The following is a 6,065-nucleotide window of genomic DNA, read 5'->3' on the forward strand; positions in this document are numbered from 1 at the left end:
CTGTAGTTTACTAAACAATCATAGTTTACTTTGTAGTTTATTAAGCGGGCATAGTTTACTTCCTAGTTTACTTGGCAAATCATAGTTTACATAATGGGATGAGGGTGAATTTGGGTTTGGGGCTTAGAAAAATTTGGAGTAAGATGTTATGCATAAAAGAGGATTTGAACTCTAGACATTGGGTCACCATTGAAAATATCTTACCACTACATTATACCTTCAAGCAATGGAGCCGTGTGGTTTTCGAGCCATTATATTCTATGTTTCGAGCCATTATATTCTATGTTTCGAGATTATAATCAAGCCATTATATTCTATGTTTCGATCCATTGATCCCACATTGACAAGGGTCTTTAAGACTCCGTTGGGAGATAGTGTTGAGGCCATACCCTCCCTCTAAATCCTATTCATGTCTGGTCCTCTTTAAGCCTCCTCTTCCTAGCTTTATTAAAAATCGTGAAGCAAGAAGTGGGCTTGTGCACAAGGCATGCCGCACGAGGAGAAAAATTGCTCATAGAGAAATGATTGTTGTAGTAAAAGGTAGGAGAAAATCACAATCAACTCAAAACAATCTGATTGGTGCAAATTCAAATTGAGCATTAAAAGAGGTAGTTGCAGGTCTCGGAAACCAATCATCATGATTATCCATGTAGGTTGGAGAGAGGTGCAAAAAACGTGGGAGATATTGAAGGGGCTTCTATATTTCCTTTTGTATAGGAGGATGGGAATAAAAAGCAAGCGGCTATAAGGACACATCATCATGCCCCTACAACCCCTTGCTAAGGGGTCAAGCTCTAAGTAGTTGCCTTTAACGTTCCAAAGTCCTTAGGGTCTTCACACACAACCTTTTAAGGGACTGGGGCTAATCAATGGGCAAGAAACTACACCTTGACCATGCTTAGTACATTTGTGCATGTGCAAGTAAGTGCAAGGTGCGAAGAGAGAGAGAGAGAGAGAGAGAGAGAGAGAGAGAGAGAGAGAGAGAGAGAGAGAGAGAGGTCAACACGTAAAACCCTTGTGCTTGCTCTTTTGCACTTGTTATGAGATTATTATTACACTAGGTGGGAAACATATGTAAAAGACTCAAATCTCAAGGAGATGGCAGTTAATTTTACTCAGGGGTTGGATGTGTCAACAAGCAAGGGGAAACTTTTCATCATCAATGTGGTGGATAAACAAGATTATGTGGCAAGGCATCACAAACTAGAAATGGGTAGGTGAAAATCTGTCTTTTCTTTTCAAGATTAAGAGGAAACTTTGGCTATAGCAAACAACAATATTAAAGATTAAGAGGAAACTACATAGGATCAAGAGGAAGAAGCTATAGCCAAAGAAGACCAAGGGTATGCAACTATTGTGGCATTCTAGACCACTGGGAAAGAGAATGCAGGAAACAAATGTAGAATATCCCAAATCACAAATGGACCAACCAATAATCAAAGTTCAAACTATGCAACCTCAAGTTTAGATCAGCCCAATAGCAAGTGTTTCTCTGTACATGCATGGCACATCTATAAAACAAGTGGTAGAGGATTATTGGTATGTTGACTCAAGAGCTCCTAACCATGTGACTCAGCATGGTGAATGATTCAAATCAATTCAATCCATCTCAAAGGATGCATCAGTGATTATAGGTTGCGCAAGTCCTAGTCTAGGAAAGCCAAAAAAGGTTTGAGGAACATTGTAGGCCAATCAAGCTATTGAAATAGTCTATCCTAGGCAAAATACCATGGGGGAAGAAAAACTATTGGATGTGCTAGAACTTGTGTTAGAACATAGCGAAGGTGAGACCGACTCAGAAGGAGGAGGAAAGAACGACTTGTTCTCAAGGGTGTTTGAGGAAGGAGGAGGATATCCCCTATATGACTCAACAAATCTGGTCCTAGAATCATACAGTAATGATATGGTCGAGAACAAATACCCCAAGATGTGGTAGGGCTAACAATATTTCTCTCCACAGAGATCAAAATGTCAATTGGAACCTGGCTGAGAGAAAACCCTTGACTATGGATTGATTTAAAAGACTGGGTGGAAGAGGCAGAATGCAGCAAGGTTAATCCACCAATCACCAATGAGGAATCACTTTTACCTCTCTTGAGGGGGATGTAGGCATGGTTGGAGGAAGGGACGGCGAACTCGAACTCATTCAATTTTTTGTTAATAAGATGGGAAAGTATTATGAGAGTGACGACATGAATTCAAACTTCTAGTGGTGTATAAGGGTTATCAAGCTTACTGCTTGATTAGCCTTGAACCTTCCATGATTCATTTGGTAAGGATGCTGCTTGATTAGCCTTGAACCTTCCATGATAGGGATGGTGTGTTGCACCACTTTTGGCAACACTTCCTTCATGTGTTTATAGCTCCAAGAAAATCAGTCCTTCAAATCTTTTAATAGAGTAATCAATACCTCTTCCTCCTATGAGTTTAGGTCCATGGCAATGAATACATGTTTGGATCTTCACCAAGCTCTGCAGTATCTACCTCCATAGGTCCATCATACAATATCTCTATTTGTTCACCCTTTGAGCGTGTTGTGCTCACAGATGAACCACTTGCCTTTCATCAACATCGAAGGTTTTACCTCCCAGGTCCATCATATGAGATCTCTTCTTGTTCACCCTTTGAGCGCGGTGTGCTCATAGTAGATGAACCACCTGCCTTTCTCATCAACATCGAAGGTTTAAAAATGTCTTGGAATCTTCCACAATTTCAGCTCTTCCTCAAAGCTCTTTTTGCTTCTCGTTCAGCTTTAACCAATGCTTTGTTTTATTTTCCTCTCTTCGATCTTGTGAGATTAGGGGTGTCTTAGCTTACTTTTGGCTCTTGAGGTGTTTGTAACATTGGTAAAGCATGATATTTTGGGACATATAGTGTCCAAGAATAGGATTTCCATAAATGATAATAAGGTGAAACTCATACTAGAATTACCACCATCCACCAACTACAAGGGAGTACAATGGTTTATGGGTCATATAGGCTATTACCAAAGGTTTATTATATTTTATGCTGATGTTTTTGGGCTAATGTATGAGCTTTTGATTGTCTTCAAATGGACTAAGGAGTAGGCTTGGAATGAATTAAAAAGGGCATTAGCTAGTGCACCTATCTTAAGACCACAAATTGGGATCTCATGTTCCATGCGCATATCGATGCATTAAACTTCACAATTGGGTGTGTTTCGGCATAGCCACAAGAGCATAAATTGGATTAGCTAATCTACTTTGCGAGTCAATGACTCAATGAAGTTGAGATGAAGTATACCACAACCCATTAGGTGAAATATAGACTCTCATTTTGCCCCTTAAGGATTTTCGCACCTCTTCTCTCTAGAAACATATGCTCATGGTGAAATTTTTTCAAATCAACTCAAAAGTGAGAGAAGTTTGGACATTTGGAACTTACTCTTGGAGACCTTCCCAATGATATATAGCATGATAAGAAATTTTGAATATTCAAGAAGTCCCTAGATTGGTGATGATGTGGCATGTTAGCATGATAAGAAATTTTGAATATTCAAGAAGTCCCCAAATTGGTGATGACATGGCATGTTAGCATGATAAGAAATTTTGAATATTCAAGAAGTCCCCGAATTGGTGATGATGTGGCATGTTAACATGCTACGTCATCACCAATTTGGGGTTAACATGCCACATTATCACCAATTCGGGGACTTCTTGAATATTCAAAATTTCTTATCATGCTATGTATCATTGGGAAGGTCTCGAACAATAGGTAACATGCCACATCATCACTAATTTGGGGACTTCTTGAATATTCAAAATTTCTTATCATGCTATATATTATTGGGAAGGTCTCAAAGAGTAGATTCCAAATGTCCAAACTCCTCTCACTTTTGAGTTGATTTGTAAAAATTTCACCCATGAGCCGATTTTTCTAGAGAGAGGAGGTGTGGAAATCCTTAAGGGGCAAAAATAAGAGCCCATGTTTCACATAATGGAGAGGGAAAGACTAGCCATGGTGTATGCAATGAAAAGTATAGGCACTATCTGTTGGCTAATAAGTTCATTTTCTTTGTGGGTCATCAAGCTTTGTTGTATCTTATCAATAAACCTTGCATGACTAGGCGAATTACCTGGTGGCTATTGCTTGCTATTGATGGAGTTTGACTTTACTATCACAGTAAGGAAAGGTTCACCATGTACTGGCAAATTATATGTTAAGAATACCTAATGAAGAACCTACCACCATGATGATGAACTATTAGATGCTTCACTATTCAAATTAGATCTGGTACTAGAGTGGAGTGAATAAATCTCTGAGCATCTTGCCTACAGATTCCCACATGACAAGCCATTGAATAAGGATAGAATGTGATGACTTATGAAGTTAGCAGCACCTTACCAATTTATAGCTAGTCAATGGTATAAGCTAGGCAAAGATCACGTGCTGAGGAGCTGTGTCAAGGAGGATGAGCTCCTTACCATTTTAGAAGAATCTCTTAGTGGAATCGCCACAATGGACATTTTACAAGCGAACTAATAGCAAGAAAGATCTTAAAAAAGCAAGGTTATGGTGACCAACCATGTTTGGTGATGCCATGGAATTCATCAAACACTGTGATGAATGCTAACACTTTAATATTCCCCATCATGGATAAAGACAGAATGCCTTTGATCCTAATCATTATGTAACAACCTTTCGAGAAATGGGGAATAGACTTCGTTACACCCATTAGCCCAGCTGGCGTGATAAATGCAAGCCTAGCATAAAATATAATCATTGGCCACCAACTATTTCACAAAGTGGGCAAAAGAAAAAGCCACACTAAAGACAAATACTCATACAAATGCTAAATTCCTATACAAGCATATTTATATCAAGGTTTGGATTTCCCCTAGACCTGGTTAGTGAATAAGGGCTAAATACTCATACAACTGCTAAATTCTTATACGAGCATATATATATCAAGGTTCGGATGTCCCCTAGACTTGGTTAGCGATAAGGACTCCCATTTTTGCAATGAGGTTCATTGAACATCTGTTGACTGGAAATTTGGTGGTGCACCAAAAAGTCATCACCATACTATGTTCAAGCCAATGGGTAGGTAGAAAGTACTAATAAATAGTTGAAATGCAAGCAAGAGTGGGCTATGGTGGATCAAATGCAAGAATCAACATAATTAGTAAGTGATTACATGATGATTAAGAGATTAGTGTCTAATAAGATAATGTAGCCATGGATACTCAAAAATCAACAATTTCTCATTAGGCCAATGCCTCAATTTATAGGTTTTACATCCACAAGATGCCAAGCATCTAATCCCACTGATTTCTCCTTGATTTGTGCCACCTCCCCTACATCTGGAGGCCCCTTTTCCTAGAATCTTTCTACACCCCTATATTCACTCATGCTACCCTTGATTCTCTCATCAGTAGATTCTTCTCACCTTTCACTGCTACCCACTTAATTACAGACTCCTTTTTATAGTCTCTTGCTCTAAGGGCTTGTTCCCGCACACACCCATTCACTTACATATTTCAAGATAAATTGCTTTGTGTATCCTAACCAAGACTATAGAAGCTAGTCATACAATTGGGAGCATAAGCTAATAGCAACAATGTGGGCCTATAGGACTTTCTATAAGGTAGCTACATGACAAAGTCCTTTTCGGCTCGCCTACGAGATTGAGACAATGATGCCTATGGAATATTTAGAGCCCAGTTGAGGATAGTAGTGTGAACTGTTATAATAGGGTGGACATGCATAAATTCTATATATTGCATAAGTGGAAAAAATATTGATTGGCCAAACATGATCCACAGGGATTTCACCCACTACATCAGAGTAAGCATGGCAACAACAAAGTGGTGAATCCCTACATCCTCACACAGGTTTTGAGCCATGCTACAGGGATTCCACTGCCGCAAGGCCAACATACAAAGAACTCAAAGTGACCACATTGGAATACCAGCAATGATGGAAAAGGGAACTAGCCGAGAATTTCATAGTCATAGAAGAGACCAAAGATTTGATGGCAAAGCTTGTCTTGAGCTCTTCAGAATAGGCAACAAAGAAAAGAGTGAAGACCACTCCTAGACCCC

The sequence above is a fragment of the Cibotium barometz genome, chromosome 13 (assembly GCF_041138505.1).
Source record: "Cibotium barometz isolate CiBa-2024 chromosome 13, ASM4113850v1, whole genome shotgun sequence".
In the NCBI taxonomy this organism is placed as follows: domain Eukaryota; kingdom Viridiplantae; phylum Streptophyta; class Polypodiopsida; order Cyatheales; family Cibotiaceae; genus Cibotium; species Cibotium barometz.